The sequence below is a fragment of the Mustela lutreola genome, chromosome X (genome assembly GCF_030435805.1).
Source record: "Mustela lutreola isolate mMusLut2 chromosome X, mMusLut2.pri, whole genome shotgun sequence".
Taxonomy (NCBI): domain Eukaryota; kingdom Metazoa; phylum Chordata; class Mammalia; order Carnivora; family Mustelidae; genus Mustela; species Mustela lutreola.
In genome coordinates this window covers 97,636,703-97,663,009 of record NC_081308.1, presented here as the reverse complement: position 1 = coordinate 97,663,009, position 26,307 = coordinate 97,636,703, and the positions used below count along the sequence as shown (strand labels likewise).

Sequence of the window (26,307 nt, the reverse complement as noted above, 5' to 3'; positions counted from 1 at the left end):
CTGCAGTGGCCAGCAGAACATGTCCCTGTACACAGTAACAGCCCAGAACAGGCCTGACTCCTAGCAAGCTCTCATCCTGTGTCCACCCAGATTCTTACGATTCCAAGTGTTTCCCTCTATGCATGCTGGCAATTTCATATGAATGAAGAATACAGCTACCATTGTCACTCAAGCCCCAGGAGCTCAGTGTCTTCAGATCCAATGAGGCCTAGTTGCCCAGGAGGCCTGGCCAAGCAGGACCCAGAAAATCTTGTGGCTGTGACCCATGTGTTAGATAGTAGCCAACCAACACTAACTCCTCCCAGAAGAGTAAGTACCAGTCCTCAGTGAGACCTGTCTCCACCTGTGAGTTCTCTCCTTCTTTCAGGCCTTTGGCTCCCCTCAGTGGTCCAAGAATAACAAGGATATCACACCTCCCTGCTGCACACCCTGGAGCACAGCAGCCCAGCCTACATCTCCTCCATTACATGTAGGTGGAGTGATAGGGCCTCCAGCACCACCAGGAAACAGCAGTGTCAAACAATTGTCATTCCTGAAGTCCCCAGCCCCCAGGTCAGTGTCATCATGGTTAGCAGTGACAGGGACACAGGAACAAGGAGGAGGAATATGCCTTCGACAGGTAAGGCCATACCACCTTCAGACTTCCAGGAAGGAATAGGATGGGACATGTGCTATGTGCTGCCAGTTCACATTAGAGAGAGAGTTATCCAGGGATCTGGGCCACTTTCCATCACCAGACATGACAATTTGTCTCCCCTGGTTTCTACATTTTGTTAGGTCCTTGAGTCCTAAAGCAGTTTCAAGGGAAAGTCCTGAAGATTTACCATAATTGTTCAAACTCAAAATATTTTGAATCACTTTGGTCTTAAACATAGTTATAGGCACTCTGCACCTGGGAGATTTGATACAGTAAAAGTTGGGTTCACAATACCAGTGTATTTCAACCCCTGTAGGGTAAAAATCCTTGCCCTGGTCTAATAAATTTATTCTCAGTTGGTCAAGATATTTCTCTAATATCTCCTTGGCTCTCTCAGAATTTGAAGTAATTTTCCAACTTATCAGAAATTTGCCTGTGTCTGACCTAATAGAGTGTCACTAAATCTCTAGAACCAGATGGCATTTCTTAGAACTTTCAGAGGAATGCCAAAGCAAAATTATTATTCCAGACCCCTAGTATGTGTCACTATCAGTTGCCCCAGCAAATGGATAATCAGCAACTCAAATGTGTGAGGACTCCTGAACATGATAGGGCACACTGAGAGTGAGAAATTAAAGGGGAGAGATAGAATGACAAACATTCACAAAGTGTTCTCTTTTTTTCTTTTTTTTTCCACAAAGTGGTTTCATTTACACTATTTCATGTATCATTTGACAGGATATGCAAAGCAAGTAGTTCTAGTGCCATTTGGTAGACAAGGAAACTGAGGTCCAGAAAAAGTAAGTGATTCTCCCAAATTGATAAAGGTTCTAAGTAGAAGAACTGGGATTCAGATCTCCTGCTACTGAAGAAATGGTGATCTTAATTATTGACAAAAACAACTGATTCCTCTTCAGTTATTAATTTAACAAATATAAGTTCTATCCTGCCCCTCATCTGATCATTACCATGCCCACACACACCCTTGGTTGCATCCACTGTATGCAAGGCATCAGGTCAAGGCTGTGGAATGTTGACAGTATGTTCACAGAGCCATCACAGTGCTACAGTTCTAACAGCAAAAAGGGCAGAAGACAGCTCTTCTAATTCTTTGAGAAGAATTTTTGAAGTAAGGAGGCAAGACCCAAAAGCCTACTTTTTCTCAGTGAGTTCCTTTTGAGCAAGGGGGCTCATGCCTAATCTGTGGGCATGCCTAATCTGTGGGCATGAGTAGTCTAAAGAAAGAAGACAAACCAAACATATTTTCTGGGTCACCCAAGATTAAGTAGTAGAACCAGTCTTTTTTTATTTTTTATTTTATTTTTTAAATTTAATTCCAGTATAGTTAATATACAGCGTTATGTTAGTTTCAGGTGTACAATATAGGTGTATAATTCAGATGTACAACAGATTCAGCAGTTCCGTATTTCACCAGTGTTCTTCACAACATCATCTATTTCACGCATCTCCTCACCCCCAACCCCGCTGGTAACCATCAGTTTCTTCTCCGTAGTTAAAAGTCTGTTTCTTAGCTTATCTCTCCTCTCTTTTTTTCCTTTCCTCATTTGTTTTATTTCTTAAATTCCATCTATGAGTGAAATCACATGTGTTTGTCTTTCTCTGACTGACTTATTTCACTTAACATTATACTCTTAGTTCTATCCATATCATTGCAAATGGCAAGATTTCATTCTTAACATTTTGCCCAAATAATATTTCATTGTATATGTATAGCACATCTTCTTTATTTATCCATCTATAGAAGACCACTTGGGCAATATCCATAATTTGGTAATTGCAAATAATAATGCTATAAACAGAGGGATACATGTATCCCTTTGAATTAGGGTTTTTTTTTTTTTTTTGTAGTTTTTAGTTAAAAATCCAGTAGTGTAATTACTGGATCTATGGTAGTTTTATTTTTAACTTTTTGAGGAACATTCATACTGTTTTCCAAACTGCACCAGTTTGCATTCCTACCAATGATGCATGAGGGTTTCTTTCCCTCTACATCCTCACCAATACTAGTTGTTTCTTGTGTTTTGGATTTTAGCCATTCTGACAGGTGTGAGGTGATATCTCATTGTAGTTTTGATTTACATTTTCCTGATGATGAGTAATGTTGAGCTTCTTTTCATAGGTCTATTGGCCAAATATCTGTTCCTGTCTTCTGCTCATTTTTAATCAGATTGTTTGTTGGGTGTTAAGTTGTATCAGTTTTTTTTTTTCAAAGACTTTATTTATTTATTTGTATCAGTTCTTTTTTTTTAAGACTTTATTTATTTATTTGACAGACAGAGATTCCAAGTAGGCAGAGAGGCACAGAGAGAGAGAGAGGAGGAAGCAGGCTCTCCACTGAGCAGAGAGCCCGATGCGAGGCTCGATCCCAAGACCCTGGGATCATGACCTGAGCTGAAGGCAGAGGCTTTAAGCCACTGAGCCACCCAGGTGCCCCAGTATCAGTTCTTTACATATTTTGGATTCTAACCCTTTATCAGGTATGTCATTTGCAAATATGTTCTCCCATTCAGTAGGTTGTCTTTTAGTTTTGTTGTTTCCTTCACTGTGTAAAAGCTTCTTATTTTGATGTAGTTCCAATAGTTTGTCTTTGCTTTTCTTTCCTGTGTCTCAGGAGACACATATTTAAAAAGTTGTTATGGCTGATGTTAGAGACATTTCTGTTTGCACTCTCTTCTAGGATTTTTATGGTTTCATGTCTAACATTGAAGCCTTTAATCCATTTTGAATTTATTTTTGTGTATGGTATAAGAAAATGGTATAGCTTCATTCTTTTGCATGTAGCCGTCGAGTTTTCCCAACACTATTTGTTGAAGGGACTGTTTCTCATTGGATATTCTTTCTTGGTTTGTTGAAGATTAATTTACCATACAATTGTGGGTATATTTCTGGGTTTTCTATTCTGTCCCATTGATCTATGGGCCTATTTTTGTGCCAGTACCAAACTGTTTTGATCACTGTAGCTTCATAATGTACCTTGAAGTCTGGAACTGTGATGCCTCTAACTTTCTTTTCTTTTTCAAGGTTGCTTTGGCTGTTCAAATACTTTTGTGGCTCCATTAAAAATGTTGGGATTGTTTGTTCTATCTCTGTGAAAAAGGCTGCTGGTATTTTAATAGGGGCTGCATTACATGTGTAGATAGCTTTGGGTAGTACAGACATGTCAACAATATATTTTCTTCTGGTTCAGAAGCATGGAACATCTTTCCATTTCTTTGTGTTGTCTTTGATGTATTTCATCAATGTTTTATAGTTTTCAGTGTGCAAGTCGTTTTTTTTTTGGTTAGATTTATTCCTAAGTATATAATTATTTTGATGCAATTGTAAATGGGATTGTTTTCTTAATTTCTATTTCTGCTGCTTTATTATTAATGTCTAGAAATGAGTCAGCAATCAATGTGCAAAACTTATTTTAAATATTTATAAATGATTTTGATTAGAGGAGCATTCGACCATCTATAAGTGCTGAATAATCCATCTTTCCTCCTTGAAATTACCTGGACAAATTAAAAAAAAAAAAACAACTGATAACCACAAAAAAAAATAATAATACATCTGTCAACTTTTGAAAAGTATTCTCTGTAAACTCATAAAAGGATATATTCTAAGCACCAAAATAACTAAAGAAATCCAGGGAAAATTCCAGTGAAGATTGCAGAATAGGAGGAGCCTGGGCTCACCTTGTCCCACAGATACAACTAGATAACCCCCACATCAGTGTAAATAAACTAGAAAAAAAATGCAGACTACCAGAGCAGATGCTACACAGTAAGTGTAGAGGAGAGGCTGCATTGAGGAGGGAAGGAAAGGTAAAGACATGGATCGGAATCCAATGGATACACAGAACTGCCTGTGAGAGGGAGAAATGAGGCAGTCAGAGAGGCAGGAGAGGAGCAGACCCATGCCAGACACTCCAGGCATGAGGGACTCACATGGTGAAGATGAATCCCCATAATATTTGGCTTTGAAAACCAGAAGGGTCTGGCTTCAAGAGATCTTAGAATAATTAGGGCTTAACCCCAGAAATCTTAGAAATCAGTGTACTCTACTTGGGAGAGCTAGAGAGCAATAGGAAACAAAGTCCCCACCCCTAAAGAGATAGCACAAGAAACAGCCACACTGAGATACAGCATCACAGCAACAGTTTGAAAAATGCCAGGGGGTTACAGGAAGATTTATTTACTAATCTCAGAGGTTCTGCTGGAGGGTCAGGGATCTTTAGGAGAACTCTCCAAGAGCATAAGAGCTGGTGGACACCATTTCCCTCACTGATCTCCTAGCCTAGATATAGGGACATCTGTTGTGACCAGTGCGGTGGGAACACCTTCCACCTAGTTTGTTAAGAGTGTACGTTGCCTTCATGCATTTATCTGCATCCACATCCTCCAACCCCATCAGCCTGGGCAGTTTTCCCAAGTGGCTGCAGGTCCCCTCCTGCAGTGGACCAGCATGGGCCTGCTGGCACTGCATACCCTGACTGAATTCTCAGGCAAACCCCAATCCACAAACACACCCTTGGGAGAAGTCATCCAAAGCTGTGTCACAAACCTGGTAGTATGCAAGCAGCCCCAACAGGGGCCATCCACACCAAAATGAGTCCTGCCCAGGGAGAGGGGAAGATAACCACACAAACCAGTCTGAATATAGCCCCAACAGTGGGTTGGGGTGGACATTTAGTTGGATTTGTGCCAGTCTTACCCACCAGTGAAATCTTCTCAGGGGACAGCATAAGAAGAGTGCCCTGAAATTTGGTGTTACCACAGCTCTAGCAAATGCCTGGTCTGACTCAATCCAATGAGGCTCTAGACTGACCTATTAACAATACAGGGATCAAATCCTGCCCACAACTGGCAAAGAGAGCCATTGAAGATGACTGAACTGAAGGCAAACACAGCTCAGCCACAAAAATACATGCAACACACACAGGAGACAGAACTTAAGTGCCAGTTTCTGATGAACAAGGGACATTGTGTTGCAGAGACTTTAGGGCCTCTTCTTCATAGGGTCACTGCTTTCAACATTAGGAGACATAGCTGATTTACCTAACACATAAAAACAGATATAGTTAGACAAAATAAGGAGACAGAGCAATATATCTCAAATGAAAGAACGGGGCAAAATCAGACCAAGAGACATAAGCAAAAGGGACATAAATAATATGACTGACAGAAAATTCAAAGTAATGGTAATAAAGATAATCACTGGACTTGAGAGAAGAATAGAAGACCTTAGTGAGATCCTCAACAAAGAGTTAAAAAAGAATCAGTCTGAGAGGAACAACTCAATAAATGAAGTTAAAAATATACTAAAGGGAATAAATAGTAGACTAGAGGAAATTGAAGAATGGATCAGTTACCTGAACGAGAGTTAATGGAGAGCAATCAATCTGAATACAAGAGAGAAAAAAGAGTAATAAAAAATGAAAATAGATTAAGGAAACTCAACAACAGTATTAAGCATAATAACATTTGCATTATAGGATTCTCAGAAGAGAAAGAGAAGGGAGAAGGAAATAATAGCTAAAAACTTGCTGAATCTGGGAAAAGAAAGAGAAATCCTGACCCAGGAGGCAAAGAGAGCCCCAAGAAAATCATCCTAAGAAGGTCCACATCAAATCACATTGTAATTAAAATTACAAAATGTGATAAAGAGAGAATTATAATTTTTAAGATTTATTTATTTATTTTAGAGAGAGAGAGTATAAGTGGGAGGGGCAGAGGGAGACGCTTAGCCAGTTGTGCCACCTAGATACTTTAAAGAGAGAATTTTAAAAGCAGCAAGTAAAATAATAATAGTAATAAATAAAGGCGGCAAGGGGGAAAAAAAAAGTTACATTCAAGGGAAATCCTTTTAGGTTATCAGCTGAGTTTTCAGCAGAAACTTTGCAGGTCAGAAGAGAGTAGCATGATAAATTCAAGGTGCTGAAAGAGAAAAAGAAAAAAAAAACACACAACCTCAAACAAGAATACTCTAGCCAGCAAGGCTATCATTCAGAATAGAAGGAGAGGTAAAGAATTTCCCAGACAAACAAAAGCTTAAGGAATTAATCACCACTAAAGCAGCCTTACAATAAATGTGAAATGGGACTCTGTGAGTAGAAAGACCATAAGCAGGAGTAAGAAAAGTAAGCAGCACAGAAGCACTAGATTAAGTATTATCCCTTAAAAAAAAATCACTCAAGGGATTCACAAAATAAATGGATGGAAAACATGAAATCATATACATAAAACAAGAGGGTGAGAGAAGTAGAAATTCAGTGCTTTTAGAATGGGTTCAAATTTAATTAACCATCAACTTAATATAGACTGCTATATACATAGAATGTTATATATAAACTTAATAGTGACCACAAATTAAAAACCAGGAATAGATATACAAAAAATAAAGAGAAAGAAATCCAAGTATATGACTAAAGAAAGCCAGCAGCATGAGAGAAGAGAGCAAGATAAGAAAGAACAAAGAACTATGAAAACAACCATAGAACAAGTAACAAAATGATAATAAATACATACCTATCAATAATTACTTTGAATGTAAATGGACTAAGCAGTCCAATTAAAATGCATACAGTAACAGATTAAAAAGCCAAACTTATCTATATACTGCCTATAAGAGACTCGTTTCATACCTAAGAACACACGCAGATTGAAAGTGAAGGGATGGGAAAGCATTTATAATGCAAATGGAAGTCAAAGAAAGCTGGATTAGCAATACTTAACATTGGAAAAAATAGACTTAAGGACTCTAACCAGAAACATAGAAGGGCACAAAATAATCATAAAGAGAACAATCCAACAAGAAAATATAACAATTGTAAATATTTATGCACCCACTGTGGGAGCTCTCAAATACTTAAAGCTGCTAAGAACAAACATAAAGGAAGTAATCCATAGTAATACAATAATAGTAGAGGACTTTAACAGTCCACTCACATCAATAGATAGTTCATTGAAACAGAAACCAACAAAGAAAAAATAGCTTTGAATCACACATTGGACCAAATGGATCTAACAGAGGCATTCAGAATGCACCATCCTAAAACAGCAGAATATGCATTCTTTTCAAGTGCACGTGGAATATTTTCCAGAATAGACATACATTAGCCCACAAAACCAATATCAATTAATTGAAAAAGACTTCAGTCATACCATGCATCCTTTCTGACAAAAAGACTATGAAACTAGAAGTGAACCACAAGAAAAAGTCTGGAAAGACCACAAATACATGGAGGTTTAATAACATGCTACTAAACAATGAATAAGCAACCAGGAAACCAAGGAGGAAATTTTTTAAAAATACATGGAGACAAATGATAGTGGAAACACAATGATCCAAACCTTTGGGATGCAGCAAAAATTGTTGTAAGAAGAAAGGTTAGAGAAAGACAGGCCTACCTCAAGAAGGAGAAAAAAGTATCAAATAAATAACCTAACTTTATACCTAAGAGAGCTAGTAATTAATTAATTAATTAATAAAACAGCAAACAAAATCCAAAACCAGTAGAATTAAGGAGATAGTAAAGTTTAGAGCAGAAATAAGGAAAATAGAAACTAAAACAATATATAGAGAGAACAGATTAATGAAACCAGGAGCGGGTTCTTTGAAAAGATAAACAAAATTGATAGCCACAATCATGAAAAGGGGGGACTCAACCGAAATCAGAGATGAAAGAGAACTAAGAACTAATATTATAGAAATATAAAGAACTACAAGAGAATATTATGAAAAATTTTATGCCAACAAAGTGGGTAACCTAGAATAAATGAATAAATTTCTAGAAATATATAACACCAAAATTAAAGCAGGAAGAAATAGGATATTTGAACAGACCAACGACTAGCAACAAAATCAATAATCAAGAAGCTCCCAACAAACCAAAGTCCAGGACCAGAGGGCTTGAGAAATTCTTGAAAACATTTAAAGAATGTTAAACATTTAAATAATACCTATTCTTCTAAAACTATTCCAAAAAGTAGAGAGGAAGCAGAGCTTTCATTCTATGAGATCAGCCCTACCCTCATACCAAAGCCAGAAAAGACAATGCAGAAGAAAACTATATGCCAATATCTCTGATGAACATAGATGTGAAAACGTCAACAAAATATTAGCAAAATGAATCCAACAATACCAATAAAGTGGGATCTACACCTCAGACACAAGGGTGGTTCAGTATTTATAAATCAATGATTGTGATACATCACATCAACAAGAGAAGGATAAAAGCCATATGATCATTTCAAAGATGCAGAAAATTGCTTTGACAAAGTATAACATCCATTCATGATAAAAACCTTGAACAAAATAGGCTTAGAGGGAACATACCTCAGTATAATAAAGGTCATATATAAAAACCGTAGCTAACATCATACTTAACTGTGAAAAATTGAGAACTTTTCCTCTAAGGTCAGGAACTGGACAAAGACATTACCAATTTTACTTAAAATAGTACTGAAAGACCTGGTTACAGCAACCATAAAAGAAAAAGGAATATAGGCATTGAGATTTGTAAGGAAGAAATAAAACTTTCACTATCTGCAGATGGCATGGTACTATATATAGAAAACTCTGAAGACTTCACCAAAAAACTACTGGAACTGATATATGAATTCAGTAACGTCACAGAATAAAAACCAATATTCAGAAATCCACTACATTTCTATACACTAATGATGAAGCAGCAGAAAGAGAAAGTAAGAAAACAGTCCCATTTGCAATTGCACCAAAAATAACAAAATACCTAGAAATAAACCTAACCAAGGAGGTAAAAGACTTGTCTGAAATCTATAAAACACTGGTGAAAGAAATTGAGGATGACATACACAAATGGAAAGCTATTTCATGCTTATGGATTAGAAGAATAAATATTAAGATATCCATACTATCCAAAGCAATCTACAGATTTAAAGCAATTCCTATCAAAATACCAACATTTTTCACAGAGCTAGAACAAACAATACCAAAATTTGTATGGAATTACAAAAAACCCCAAATAGCATTACCAATCTTGAAAAAGAACAAAAGTGGCAGTATCACAATCTCAGATTTCAAGAACTATTGCAAATCTATAGTAAGGAGAACAATAAGGTACTGGCACAAAAACAGACACATAAATCAATGGAAAAAAATAGGCATCCTAGAAATAAACCCAAGAATATATGGTCAATTAGCCTTTGACAAAAGAGGCAACAATATGCAATGGGAAAAAGATGGTCTCTTCAACAAATGATGTTAGAAAACCGGACAGTTAAATGCAAGAGAATGAAACTGGACCATTTTCTTACACCATACACAAAAATAAACTCCAAAAGGATTAAAGACCTAAATGTGAGACCTGAAACCATAAAAATCCCAGAAGAGAAAATAGGCAGTAATTCCTGTGACATTGGCTATAGCAACATTTTTCTAGCTATGTATCCCTTGGCAAGGGAAATAAAAGCAAAGGTAAACTGTGGGACTGCATCAAAATAAAAATCTTCTGCATGGTGAAGGAAACAATAAAAAAAAAAACTTTAAAACAACCTACTGAATGTGAAGAGATATTTACAAATGACATGTCTGATAAAGGCTTAGTATCTAAAATATATAAATAACTTATACAATTCAACACCAAAAGTACTAAATAATCCAATTTAAAAATGGTCAGAAGACATGAAGAGACTTTTCTCCAAAGAAGACATGCAAAAGGCCAACAGTCATGTGAAAAGATGCTCAATATCACTCATCATCAGGGAAATGCAAATCCAAACCACAATGAAATATCACCTCACACCTGTCAGAATGGCTAAAACCTAAAACAGAAGAAACAAGTGTTGGTGAGGATGTGAAAAAAAAGGAACTTTTTGTGCACAGTTGGTGGGAATGCAAACTGATGCAATCACTATAGAAAACATTATGGAGTTTCTTCAGAAAATTAAAAATAGAATTACCTTATAAACCAGTAATTCCCCTATTGGATATTTATCCAACTAGTATGATAACACTAATTTGAAAAGGTCTATGCACCCCGATGTTTATTACAGCATTGTTTGTAATAGCCAACTTATGGAAACTCAGGTGTCTATCCATAAATGAATATATAAAGGTTCTGCAGTATATATACACAATGTAATATTTCCATAAAATAGAATGGAATCTTGTCATTTGAAGCAACATGGATTGATCTAGGGGGTGTAATCCTAATTGAAATTTGTCAGAGAAAGAATATCCCATAAGATTTCACTCCATGTGGAATTCAAGAAACAAAGAATAAAAAGAGACAAACCAAAAACAGTCTTACCTATAGAGAACAAACTGATGCTTACCATAGGGAAGGTGAGTGGAGGATGGGTAAAATAGGTGAAGGGGATTAAAAATACATATATCATAATAAGTACTGAGTAATATATAGAATTATTACATCACTATATTGTATATCTGAAATTGTTTTAACATTATGCTATTTATATTAGAAATCACAAATAAAATAGAAATGTTGGACATTTTGTTAGCTTTGTTCTTAGTGTTAGCATTGGAGAATTTTTTAATATTTATTTATTTATTTGTTTGTTTGTTTGACAGAGAGAGAGAGAGAGATCACAAGTAGGCAGAGAGGCAGGCAGAGAGAGAGGGGGAAGCAGGCTCCCTGCCGAGCAGAAAGCCTGATGCAGGGCTTGATCCCAGGACCTGAGATCATGACCTGAGCCAAAGGCAGAGGCTTAACCCACTGAGCAACTAAGGTGCCCCTGGAGAATAATTTTTTTTTTGAGAATAATTTTTTAAATGAGAAAATATATTTAAGTTATTGTGAACCAGGGTTCTCTCAGTATGAGAAGGGAGATACAGAAACAATATGGAAATCTTTTCTATTTATACAGAGAAAAATATAGTTTATAAAACTCATATACTTAACAAAAGAAAACAACCATCAAGTCTACATTCTGTGTTATTTTCATCCTACTTTTTTTATATTGACTTATTTATATTCTTTAAATTTTTAGAATTTTATAGATTCAGTAATTTCAAAGATTCCACTTGACTCAACTATTTATAATTATTAAATTATTTTTAGATGGTCAAATGAACACAAGCCAGCCAGTTGAAGGCATTACTATTTCAAATAGGCTCCTAAACTGTGGCTTAAACCCATGACCCTGAGGTCAAGACCCAAACTGAGATCAAGAGCTGGAAACTTAACTGACTGAGCCATTCCAGCACCCCTGAGCCATTCCAGCACCCCAAGTTCAAGGCATGTTAATCTCAGTCCTTTGCACTAACATAGACACTTAAATCACACTTGCTTTCTAGAATACATTAGACTTGCAGGACCATATTTGATCTTTTATTATTCAAGATATAGAAGCAGCAACTTTCTTCGTTCATTTTAGTGGAAAACTGCATTTGGAACCAAAATTTTGTCAGTTACTCACAGGTGAAATGTTTCTAGACATGCACTGGTGTTTGAAAAAGTGAGAACTTTGCATGCTACTAGCATGGCAGAGATGGAAATAAGTAATTTTTAAGATTATGAGTTCCTATTGATTTCTCAACTTAAATCTAATGTTATCTTGTGCCTTCAAGTTTTCTTCCTATATAAAAAATAAATTATTTCCTCTATAACTTGCCTGTTTGGGTTTTCAGTCCTTCATCTAATCTATAATCATGCCCCATTCTTGTTAAAAATCCTTGCTATAGACTGTTTTTGTGCCCCCCAAATTCATACATTGAAATCTAATCTCCAATGCAATAGTGGTATTTCAGGGTAGCATCTGGGAACTGATTAGGAATTGAGAGTGGAACTGTCTTGATTGGCATTAGTGCCCTTATAAAGGAAGCCTGTGAGAGATCCCTCACACTTTCTGCCATTTGAGGACACAGCAAGAAGATACATGTCTATAATGCAGGAAGCTGACTTTCACCAGACAATGAATGTACCAGTACCTTGATCTTGGACTTCTCAGCCTCCAGGACTAAGAGTAGTAATTTTTTGTTGTTGATAAGCCACTGAATATATGGTATTTGTTTTTAGCAGCCCAAATGGACTAAGACAGTCTTTTGGTTCATCAATCACTTTTTTCTAATCACTGTATTGACTCTTATTTTAGATATAATACTATATCCCTATATTATATTTGTTTTCTAATAGACCTGCATTTTCAAGTTTACTTTGTACAACTTTATAACAACAACAACAACAATACCTGCATTGTTAATTATATCAGGTAGGGTTCCAACAGAGAACAGGCATAGTCAAACAGGGAATTAAGGAGAATTTAATAAAGAGATTGTTTACAGAGACATGGGCAAGTTTTAAAGGAAATCAACTAGACATGGTACTATATCTTCTGGTAGCAACAGGAGAAAGTTTTTACAGCTCCTAGACCAAAAAGAAAGAAGAGTATAGATAGCAAAATTCAGAGAAAGAGAAAGAGCTATAACTTCTGACAAAGATCAATGGGGAGAGAAGGGTGAATGGACTTGAACAGGGAATAGAGACAGGCTATGGCCTTATAGGGAGGTATCAGGGGAATAAATATCCAAACACACCTTTCCATTTCCCCTCATATTTCCTGCTGATTCCCCTCATTGGCTAACTCCAAGGGTAAGACGAGGGCAAGAGAATCCAATGATGTAGTCCATAAATTTTAGCTTCCTAGAGAAAGAGCTGGGCAGAAAAGGAGTCTGAAAAGGGCAATGGAAAATATCTATCTTCCCTGCAAAAAGCCACCTCTTTCTAAGCTCCCAATCATTTCTCTAAGTGCCAGTTTCACTTAGTTCATGCTATTTCAAATCTATTTTCTCTGAAACTATTTTCAGAGCTCCACCCAAAATCAGTTTTTCCTCTCCTTCTGGATAAATGAAGTCATATCCAACCATTGGCTCAAGTCAGAATGTGATTATTATTCTTAACTTATTTTTCCTTTCTAACATAAATCATCCTTCAGACAACATAATTTGGAAAGCAAACCTTTAAAATATCTTTAAATTCTCTTTCTTCTTTTCAGTCCTGACTGTCATAGTCTTCCTTAGTTCAGGCACTAAACATTTTCTCCATGGACTACTGTAGTAAGTTCCTAGCTGGTCCTATTGTCTTGCCTCTTTCTAAGAAATAGTTGTAGAGCCTAATAACTTATCTTTTTAGTACTGCTATTGTTCTGTTCAAATCAGCCAATTATAACCTGGTCATGTCTTTCATCTGATAATTATATAAAGGTCAATCTCCTCGACTTGGTATTAAGACTCTTTTGTAATCTATCACCAACCTACCTTTCTAGCTTCATTCTCACCCCTCCTTTACTTTAACCTTATGTTCTAATCAGACCAAAGTATTTACAGCATGCCATACACAAGATTTCTTTTGCAACAAACATTTATTGATTGCCTACAATGTGCCAGACACTGAGCTATGTGCTGTGCCTAAAAGGATGGATGACATTAAGTCCATGACCTCAATAACTTCCTTTAATCATAATATTTCTGCTATATGCAATACAGACCCATTTTGTTATATTGGAAAACTCTGTACATCAATCTAGTTTCAGCTTAAACATGGCTTCCTCTGTGAAGCTGATGTAGTTTTTGAATATAGATAAGGTTTGGTGGGGTCCAGGGCCAAGAAAGAATTCTTGAGATGTCTTTGGTGTAAATGCTGGTTTTATTAAAGCATGGGGACAGGACCCCTGGGCAGAAAGCGCGCTGCTTCCTGTTGCTCCAGGATTGTGAGGAACAATTGATTATATACTTTGGAGTGGGGAGAAATATAGATAAGGGAAGTTCCAAATAGATTTTCATATGCTAAAGAAGACTCACTAGATATATAGGAACACTTGGCTACTGTCAAACTAAGGTTGTTTTTCCCTCTAACAAGGCATTAAAATTAAGACAATTAGGAGCTTCCTGGAGGAACATTATATTCTGCTTGCCTCAAGTATTTGTCAATGGGCTGCAGGTTATAGGAACATTTAATTTTATCTGTATTTTCTTCTGCCTTTGTTTCCCACATTAAAGTCTTTCCTGATTATACCAATTAGAGATAGTCACTTCTTCAGTGTCCACTAATACCATAGGCATATTTTTATTTTAGCACTTAATATCCCACTGCTTTTATTTACTTAAAAGTCTTGCTTTCTAACTAGATTGAGTTATATTATCATACTTTGCAAATCTTTGTATCCCCAGTGTTTAACAGAATCTCAATAAGTATTTGTAAACTAAAGAATGAATGATGGAGTTAGTGAATTAGAATAAGGGAGCTAAGGGGAGAGAAGTAGAAACCAGAGAAGAGAGTAGAGGAGAGGGAAAAGCAAAACAAAAATCCTCTACAACACTCTGAATCTGTTTGAGGGCCATAATATTTTCAAGGTTAAGACAAAATGCAGGAAACTAAGGTGTTTGTTTGGTCATTTCTAAATATTTTACCCAGAGCAATTATCTTTATAGTAAGTTTCCTTTCAAGGACTATATTTTGTGGTTATATTTTAATTAACTAAAAGTGATTCCACATGTTAAAAATCAAAAAGCCTACAAAGTGACCTCATTATAGTCAATGAGAAAGGTTATGAAAAGCAATATTCCACATGCACAATCATACATGCAAGCACCCCAAGCTATAAATCATATTTATCAACATTCAGTTTTATTACATACAGTTGTCCTTGTAAATTCATTGTTCAGAAAAAAATTTAACTTCTGAAAGTAACTAGAAGGTGTTTGATTTCCAGATGAATTATTTAGGTTGTTTCTTTTACATGACTTATTCTGGGAATCCCAGATTTGTTTTGTTAATTTTCTCAATGTAGTATGCCTTTCTTTCCTATTTATATGACTTCTGTTATAATTTTAAGAATGCAAAAACAACTATATTTACATTTAGTGTGATGTTAAATGTCTTTCTAATAGTATTTTGCTTATATTTAAATAATTACTATTATTCAAAATACAGTAACAAAGAAAGGAAGGACTTTAGAGTAGTAGAAAACGCTTGGATGGGACTTCAGGTAATTTTTACTTTCGATTTTTCTTTGTTAGCCAATTAAACAGGTTGGTCTTGGGCTAAGTCACTTCCTTCTTGACTCCAATTTTCTCTTCTGAAAAAAATCTGTGCTCAATTGATAAGAGATGGCAAACTAGAACGTCACAGTTTGAAATCTGTATCAGATGGGTTTTACAAAAAAGTGTTGGCCGCTGTAGAATTTTAAAAAGAATCTGAAAGATTCAGGTAAGCTTTCAATCCCAGATTTGCCAAATGCCCTCTCCCCTCCCCTCACCCCTAAACTGCTCATGTGCAGAGCAGGCCCAAAGAAGGATAATGAAGGCTTTGAGAACTGAATTGTGATATAAACACCGTCCAAGACACAGACCAAACTCTGCTCTGGTAACCACCCCCAAACTTTCTATTGTCATATACCAGTGCCAGTTAATAGTTGCCATATACTTGCAGATGTGAGAGAAATTAATTTGTGGCTTTAAGATAAATGACCATTAAGCTGCCTTCTTCATTAAAATGTAAATTTTCAGAGAAGTTTAGACATACCTATTAGGAAGGGTATTTAGTCTTTCTGAGAAAGTCTCTCACAAGTGATGTATTTTTGGAATATAGGTGAGGTTTGGTGGGGTAAGGTCTGGAACTGACAATCTAGAAAGAATTCTTGAGACATCTTTGGTGCAAAATGGTGGTTTTATTAAAGAATGGGGACAGGACCCATGGGGAGAAAGAGATGCTGCAGTGGATTTGTGAGGGGCTAATTATATAATTGGGAATTGGGGGACCTAAGGAAAGAGTAGATTTTCAAAACTTTTGTATGCTAAAGAAGATATACAAAATATTGGAGGTCTTGCAATTATCAAGTTAAGGTTGTTTTTCCCTCTAGTAAAGCATTAACATTAGACAGTTGGGACTTTCCCTCTGGAAGTTGGGTTATTGATAAGAATTTTTTTTTTTTCTTGTAAGTCACTGAGACAATTGTAAAATGAGGGAGACATAGGTTTTCCTGGACTGTGATCTCTAGGAGTTAACCATTTGTTTTTTCTTCCTTTAGCTTTAGGGCAGCCAGGAGTGCCTGGGGAATGTCACACATATCCCACCTGGGGTGGGGAGTGGTTTGCAGGGTGTCAGGTTGTACTTTGTCCTCAACAGGCCTTCTGCCCCCTCATTACAAGTCTGTATTGCTTGAATTAGGCTTATGAAGGGAGTTCTGTTATGGCCATTGATTTGAGGATTAGCTGTCTGAAAGCTTCTGGGATATTAGCATTTTTAAAAAGTGTTTCATGAAAAAAAAAACCTTGTGCAATTACATTTTATATTCTTGAATATAGCTTTTATATTCTTGACTATAATCTCATATGAGACATAGTACATGGTCAATAATATTTTGAAAGAATAAATCTGCAACAAAATACAAGGCAGAGCTAAGGTTAAGCAAAACTTAATTATAAGCCTAACTTTGGGGAACCTTAAATGTACAAATATTCATGTAACCTCTTCAAGTACAAAAATACAGTATATTTAAAAAGCTAAATCTTTTAAAAAAGCTGAAAAAAGGTCAATCCAATTGTATACCAAAGGAAAGAAAACTTTTCTGATAAATCAATTTAGATGACTTTACAATTATATATTTCCAATTCCCTGAAGAAATGATTTTTCTGAATTTTAATGTTTTTCCTTCTGCTTTATTTCTGGAGTGGAGGCAAATTAAATAATTTGTCTTTGAAGAATATTAGTATCTTCTATAAGACAGAGATTGGAGGCTGCATTTTACTTTGTCTGTCATCTCTCATATATTAGCTAATCAATAATTATCCATAGTTTAGTTTCAGCTTTCTTTTTTTAACTATGAATTTTACACTTTCTTTTTAATTAAAATTGGTAAGTTGCATAATCATTTTTGCAGGAGCTTGGAGTTGAATTTAGAAACCAAATATAAGAGGATTAATTAGCTACTTTTGTTTAGATTTTTAATCTTTTAAATAAAGTGCAATTTCCTTTCAAATATGGCAAATCTTAACTTAAAATATTGCATGATCATGATTGCAGGTTAGAAAAATGGGACATAATGTGGGTTTTATTGGGATACTCACTTGAATAAATGTATTTACTAAAATGGCCTCATTAATTTTTATAAGCCACTGTGCAATGAAAAAGAATCCTGGCTTATATAGTTTCACTTTCAGGGTTACTAAAGAAAATGTTTACTAGTTTCTGATGATCATCAAAACCTAGTAAGCATAGGGGTTTGATGGTGTGACTATTTGCAGAAATTGCTTGCCAAGAAATAATGCAAGTCTGTTATTCTGATTCTCTGGAATTTCTGTATGGTGAGGTGTGGCTTTTCCATTATGAGGTCTCCAGTTTAAAAGAAATGGCATCATGTCTCCTAATCTCCTCAGATCATCGAGGATACATTATATAAACAATTGTTTAGAAAAGTATTTTTCTTTGTAAAATTGACCATAACCAAGCAGCTGAAAAGTCAAAACTAACTTTGTTTGGAAACAAATTATCAGAACTTTCTCCTTCCTGTTGGCTCTGATTTATCTTAAAATTAAAAAAATCTTATTTTCTTTTGGATTCAGTTTAAGATAAAATGAAGCATGATTTCTCATTCAAAAGGGAAACTAGAGAGTAAGATGAAACCTAGAGTTGATGTTATTTTTCCATCCTTCAATTTTAGGTGTTGATGATTTTTACTAATGGATTGCTGGTGGTAAAAAATAATTAGATTTCTTTCATAAAATATTAATTTAGGGGAAAGGGTATGGTTTTGAAATTTGTTCCTGTTTCATGTTGTTGTTTGTAGAATTCACCTATCAAATAACCTTACCTCTTAAAACTAAGAATATAAAACACTGGTTCCAGCCACAATGAGTGAGCCTACTAAACACACTGATCTAAAAACTTGGCAAAATGCAAAAAGCAAAATAAAACACCTACCTGAGAACTTAAAAAGTAAAAAAAAAAAAAAAAAAAGGGCAGGCTGGAATAGGCAATCAAAACCTGAAGAAAGACCAATACGGAGAAGGTGTTTTTTTTGTCTGATGGCTTCTTTTTAACTTCCTTTTTTTTCTGGCTCTAACTTCAAGGCAGGCCAAATCAGTGATTGCTTAGCAGTCAGGTCAGTGAATTCTCCAAGAGAAGTCTGCCTTTCAGTGCCAGACAAATATTTATTTTTATTTACTTTCTTTTTTTTTTTTTTTTCCCTCAGTCCTGACTTAAGTAAGCCCTATTTGAGGCATGGTAGATACAACATAATCACCTATTACCTGGAGAGAAAGCCCATCTCTCTGAATAGAGAAACTGGGCAAGAAGCCCTGTTATACAGAGTGTGGGGGAAACCTCATAATTTGCACATCCCTTTTCTCTTGCCACTTCACCTCAAGTGCAGCCCAAGTTGCATGGACCTGCACAGCACTGTGGGAAGCTAAAACTTTGAGAGAACTCCATCTTGCCAGAGAAATGGGGAAATGAACTCCTTAGACCAGGAGAAGTGCAGGTGATGAAGTTCTAGAACCTAGGTGAGGTTCCGTGGGCTGAGGTCCGGAGCCGATGACCAAGAAAGAATTCTTGAGACATCTTTGGTGCAAAATGATGGTTTATTAAAGCACGGGGACAGGACCCGTGGGTAGGAAGAGCTGCTACCCCGGGTTGTGAGGGATGGCAGGTTATGCACCCTGCGGTTGGGGGAAGGTGAGGGGAAGGGAGGTTTCAATGGAGTTTTCATATGCTAAAGAGGGCCTACAAGGTGCCAGGATGTCTCAGGCCTACCCGAGGCCTTGCCTTTGCAGCTGGATCAATGTTGTCTTTAGACCAGCCATTAACATTAAGATAGTTGGGAGACTTTTTGGTGGGTTGTCACAATCCTGCTATCAATCATCTTTGTTAGTGAGATTTAGAACATTTGTAAGCCAAGGGAGACTCCTGTCTAGCAGGATTGTGAGCTCTGCAAGTTAACTATTTGCTTATTGTTCATGGCAGTCAGGGCTGCCTGAGGGATGCTACACATGACAGAGGGAGAGCGGATGGAGAGGGGGGTGCAAGGTGCCAGCTTTTGCTTTGTCTTCAGCCAGCCCCGTGCTCCCTCATCAGGGGGACTCTCCAAGTGAAGAATAAAAAGAATAGGTCACTGATTTTGTATATGGACCAAAAAAGCTGAGGGCTCACTCCCAAACTGTGTATGCATGGAATATACCCAGAAAAGAAAAACAGAGCATTTGAAAACTGAGCTACAATATAAAAGTTGCCTGAGGTGCAGACCAAACCCTGAGTGTCATATGCAAGGGACAAACACAAACAGTACTGAAAAGGCTTTGAAAAATGAACTGACTTTGGAACCACCTTTGTGGTTTGAGAAGGCAAGAAAGAACTTGGAGTCTGAATTTCACCAGGTTGATTGCCTACTAAAACAACAGCAGCAACAATAACAAAAACAGTAGGAACAACAAATCAACATTCTCCAAAGGATTTTAAAAGGAATAAGAGCTTGATTACAATATTCAAAATGTCCAGGATACAATACACAATTACTCAACATACCAAGAAACATGAAAGTCAGACAAAATCTCAGAAGACAATCAACAATCTGAAATAGAGGTAATAATTATTAAAAAAAAAAAAAAAAAGACCTTAGAAGCCAGTATAAGTGCCATTAAGTAAAAGTGAGGACTCCTAAAACAAATGTAAAGAGATCAAATCTGTAACAAAGAAATAGAAACTATATGAGTAAAAAAATTTTGAACTGAAAAATATAATATTTGACATGAAAAATGTACTGATAAGCTCAGTAATAGAATGGAGTGACAAAGAGTCAATGAACCTGAAATTATACCAAGGGAAGTTTTCTAAACTGCAAGAACAGAAAGAAAGAAAAAAAAAAAACAATGAAAATAACTGATCAGAATTTCTGGGATTTCTAGAGTGATATCAAAACATCTAATATTCGGGCGCCTGAGTGGCTCAGTGGGTTAAAGCCTCTGCTTTGGGCTCAGGTCATGATCTCAGTGTCCTGGGATAGAGGCCGGCTTCCACATAGGGCTCTCTGCTCAGCAGGGAACCTGCTTCCTCCTCTCTCTGCCTGCCTCTATGCCTACTTGTGATCTCTCTCTCTCTGTGTCAAATAAATTAAAAATAAAATAAAATAAAATAAAAACAAAAAAATCTAATATTCATGTCACTGGAACCCTTGAAAGAAAGAATAAAATTAATGCAGAAAAGAATATTAAAGTCTAATGATTAAAACTTAAAAGATTTGGTAAATATATAAAGTAAAATACTTATAAAGCTCTGCAAATCACAAACTGGATAAACTCAAAGAAAACCATGCCCAGACACATCATAAATTGTTGAATATCAAAGGTAAAAATGTGTATATGTATATGTATATATTTCCACATAAAGGAAAACAACAATCAATTGCATATTTCTCATTGGAAATCATAGAGTCTACAAGACTCTGGAATATCTTTAAAGCGCTAAAAAAATTGTCAATGCAAAATTGTTTAACTGGTGAAAATTATCTTCAGGAATGAAAGCAAAATAAAGGCATTTTTAGATGAAGGAAAACTAAGAGAATTCATGACAAGCATACCTTACTCTAAAATAATGTCAAAGAATCTTCTTCAGGCTGAAAGGAAATGATGCCAGATATAAACTTAGAACATGAGTGTGAGTATTAGAAAGAAAAGTAACAAGCATGATAAATTTCTGAGTAAGTAAAATAGATGATCTTTCTTCTCTAACAGTCTTTACAACATATATGACTACCAAATGAAAAATTATAACATTTTCTGGGGAACATTTTAATGTTTATAGATATAATACATATGAAAACTTATATAAAGGGAAGATATAAAATAGAACTATATGGTTATAAGACACTTTATATACAGTAGACTGTGGGAATATATATTATAATGTATAGAATAACACTACAAAAGATACTAAGAGAAAACACGTGAAAGGCAAAGACAAAAGAAACAAAATATGAACATGTATTCAAATAATCAAACATAACATTTATTAAGAAAGACACTGTTTTAGTGAAGATTAGACACACAGACCAATGCCACAAGGTATAAAGATACAGATATATATGTATATACTCCATTAATTCTTGCCAAAATGCAAAAGCAATTCAATGGAGAAAGAAGTGTTTTCATTCCAACACAAAAAGGAAAAAAAAAAAAAAGTGATCTATACTTCATTCTTTATACAGAAATTAATTCAAAATGGATGATAGACCAAAAGGTAAAAATTAAAATTATAAAATATTTAGAAGAAAATGAAGGAGGAAATTCAGTGGCCTTGAACTAGACAAACATTTCTTACATACCATGTTAAAAGCACAACCCCTTAATGAAAAACTGATGAAGTGGACTCCACCAAAATTTAAAATTTTGCTGTGTGAAAGAAACCCTAAAGAGAATATAAACTCATACTGTGAACAGGAAGAAAACATTTTAAAACTATGTATCAACCAGAGTTTTACCTAAATAAGTGAAGAACAATCAAAACTCAATTATAACAAAAAAAAAACAATGAAAAAATGGACAAATGTCTTGAACTTATTCTAATCTTAGATACTTTATCTGACTCTATTCTAGCCATCTGCCTCTCAGTGTTAAATATAGAAAATGAACACATAACTTATCTCCAAAATTAGTTCCTTAGAACCCACATCTTAGAAAATTGTATCCCGGGGCGCCTGGGTGGCTCAGTGGGTTAAAGCCTCTGCCTTCGGCTCAGGTCATGATCTCAGGGACCTGGGATCGAGCCCCACATCGGACTCTCTGCTCGGCAGGGAGCCTGCTTCCTCCTCTCTCTCTCTCTGCCTGCCTCTGTGCCTACTTGTGATCTCTGTTTAATAAATAAATAAAATCTTAAAAAAAAAAAAAAAAGAAAAGAAAATTGTATCCCCATTATACCAGTTACTCAGGCCAATTCTCGTGTGATTCTTGACTTTTTCTTTCTTTTACACCCCATGCACTGTCTTTCAGCAAATTCTATTGATTATGCCTTTTAAATATATTCAAAATACAGCTGTTTTTAGGTATTTTACCCTTAGCTAAATTTTTTTGCTAGTCTATGAAATGTATATTGTATTTATGCTCATTTTTATTTTTATTTTTTTTATTTTTTTATTTTTTATGTTCATTTTTAGATATTATACACATAGTATTAAGACTGCACTGTTTGTGTCATCAAATCTTCAGTGAAATTGGTCTACTTTGAAAAAAAAGATACCTATTAGAATATCCATCAGAAAGGAGAGCATAGGGAGGAGGAGTTAAGATGGCGGAGTAGTAAGGGGACCCTATGCTTGCCTTGTCTCTCGAACACAACGATAAATATCAAGTCATTCTGAACACCCAAGAAATCGATCAGAGGACTGAGAGAACAAACTGCACAACTAGAGGGAGAAAAAAAGCCAGTGTGGAAGGTAGGAGGTGCTGAGAAGTAATTTGGGAGACAAAAGAATTGTAAGTGTTGTGAAGGGGAGGAAGCCATATCACAGAAAGAGGAAAGACAAAAGAAAGAGGAAAAGAGAAATCAGCATGCCAATGATGTTACAAGTACTTCCCCAAAACCATTGACTAGGAAAACAAGAGGGGCTGATTATCGCAAGTTTTTACAAGCAGTGGAGCTCAAATTCTGAAGTTTTGGAAGTCCACATCATCCCCCCAGTAGAGCTGGGTGGGCATAGCAGTGCACCTGTGGAGGAGGGCAGAAGCCCAGGAGCAGAAAGCATGGTCTGGAGGATCCCCTGGGTTGCACTGAGAAAGAGTGGAGTGCATTTGGGAGAGGTGGCACTGCCATTCCAGGGAAAAATAACTGGCAGGTACCATTAAGCTGTCCCAATCATTAGAATACAAAAACACAGATTCCTGCTGAGGGCAGTAACCTGGACACCAGCTTTTTGCTGTGCTTTATCATAAGTTCCAAACCCCTGCATGGTCACATGACTGACTTTCTGGGAAAAATTAGCACCAGCCTCAGTGTGGTGAGATTCACCAGGTCCCCGAAATTCGGAATTTTGAAACCCAGCCACATCCCTGATAATAAAACACAGGAGCACTGCATTGCTGCCAGGTGGGCAAACAGCTTGGACACAGGATGAAAGCAGGGATCCAATGGAAGCCTAGGACACAGAAGGGAAGATTGTTTACTCTTCTGTGAGGGTTTTCTAAACAGTAGCAGGCAAACTCCTCTCTCTGGGAATGAGAGCAGGAAGATGCCATTTTTCACCACTCCCATCAGCAAAGATCAGCTTCAGAGAGTCATAGTGCCCACACTGGTGGCTTGAGCCTACACTAAGCCCCACCCCCAGCACTCTGCCAGTGTTTTTGTTTTTTGGTTTTTGTTTTGTTTTGTTTTTTCACTACAGGCAAGCATGCCTGAGAGCTAAAATACAGTCCCTCTACCAAAATGATGAGGGAGCAATAAACCACCATTTTGCACCAAAGATGTCTCAAGAATTCTTTCTTGGTCATCGGCTCCGGACCTCAGCCCACCAAACCTCACCTAGGTTCTAGAACTTCATCAAAAAGACCAGGACAGACGTCCGGCATGCACCAAGTCTACTCACCATAGAGTGCTGAAAATCTTCAGCTCTAGGGGAAATAGGATCTAGCCTTTTTTAACAAGCAGACCAAAACACACCTTCTTAAAACCCACCAAACCCTGGACAAGGGCCAGACTGATGAGGGAGTAGGAGGCTGGCTGAGGACAGAGCAAAAGCTGGCGCCTTGCATCCCCTCTTCACCCGCTCCCCTCCATATGTGTAGCATTCCTCAGGCACCCCTGACTTTCTGAAATGCCAGGACCAGGACAGTATATGACCTCTTCTTAATATAGCCATTACTCTCAGGAGCAGGAAACATAGCAGGCTTTCCAAACACACAGAAAACAGAGATCTAGACAAAATGCTAAGACAGAGGAATTTATCCCAAAAGAAAGAATAAGGAGAGGTCATGGCCAGGGAGTTAATTGAAACGTAATATAATTAGTATGCCTAAGCCATAATTTGATGAAACAATCATGAGGATACTAGCTGGGCTTGAGAAAAGCACAGAAAACACTAGGGAGTCCTTTATTACAAAGATAAAAGAACTAAAAAATAGCCAGTCTGAAATAAAAAATGCTATAACCAAAATGCAAAACATACTGGATATAATGACCACAAGGATGGAAAAAGTAGAGGGATCAATAAGTGATATAGAAGATAAAATTATGGGAAGTAAAAAGACAAAAAGAAGAAAAAGAGGAAAAATATTGGATCACAAATATAGACTTAGGGAAATCAGAGACTCCATAAAGCATAATAACATTTGTATCACAGAAGTCCAGAATAAGAGAGAGGAAAGGGGGCAGAAAGTTTATCTGAGGAAACTATAGCTGATAGCTTCCCTAATCTGAGGAAAGAAACAGAAATCTAAATCCAGGAAGCAGAAAACTCCCATCAAAATCAACAAAAGCAGGCCTATACCAAGATCTATTGCAGTAAAATTTACAAAATACAGAGATAAGAAAAAAAAAATTTTAAAGCAGCAAGGGAAAAGAAATCCCTAACTTAAAAGGGGAGACCAATAGCCTAACTGCAGACTTACCAACAGAAAAGTAGCAAGCCAGGAAGAAAGTGGCGTGATGTATTCAACCTGCTGAATGGGAAAAATATGCAGCCAAGAATATTTTATCCAGAAAGCTGTCATTCAGAGTAGGAGAGATAAGCAGTTTCCTAACAAACAAAAACTAAAGGAGTTCATGACCACTAAACCAGCCCTGAAAGAAGTATTAAAGGGGACTCTTTGAGTGGGAAAGAAAGACAAAAAACAACAAAGACTAGAAAGGAACAGAGAAAATCTTCAGAAATGACATTTCTTGACAAAGACATGAAATGACATTTTTTGACAAAGGGTGTCAAAATGGATAAAAGCAAACAAAACAACAAATAAAAACCAAAAAACAAGACCCAGCTACATCTGCCTACAGGAGACTCATTTTAGACCTAAAGACAGAATCACAGTAAAGGAATGGAGAACAATTTATGATGCTAATAGATGTTAAAAGAAAGCCAGAGTAGTCATTCATATATCAAACAAACTAGATTTTAAACCAAAGACTGTAACAAGAATTGAAAAGGCATTATACCATAATAAAGGGGTCGATCCAACAAGAAGATGTAACAATTGTAATATTTATGCCCCCAATTTGGGAGCACATAAATATATAAATCAGTTAATAGCAAACATAAAGAAACTCATTAATAATATGTCAATAATAGTAGGGGAGTTTAAGACTCCACTTAGAGCAATGGACAGATCATCTAAGCAGAAAATCAACAAGGAAATAAAGGCTTTGAATGACACACTGGACCGGATGGACTTAACAGATATCTTTAAAACATTTTATCCTAAAGCAGTAGAATATACATTCTTTTTGAGTAAACATGGGACATTCTCCAGAATAGTATCACATACTGGGTCACAGATCACTCCTCCAGAAGTACAAAAAGATCAAGATCATACCATGCATATTTTCAGACCACAACGTTATAAAACTGGATGTCAACCACAAGAAAAAAATTGAAAAGTCCTCAAATACTTGGAGGTTAAGGAATATCCTACTAAAAAATGAATGGGTTAATCAACAATTTAAAGAATTTTTTAAAAATACGTGAAATCTGGAT

The 26,307-nt window shown here is 36.3% G+C and overlaps 1 pseudogene; it reads left to right on the top strand.

Moving 5' to 3' along the window:
• The window catches only part of LOC131821033 (glyceraldehyde-3-phosphate dehydrogenase-like), a 103,517-nt pseudogene that overhangs the window by 11,733 nt on the left and 65,477 nt on the right, over positions 1–26,307 (top strand).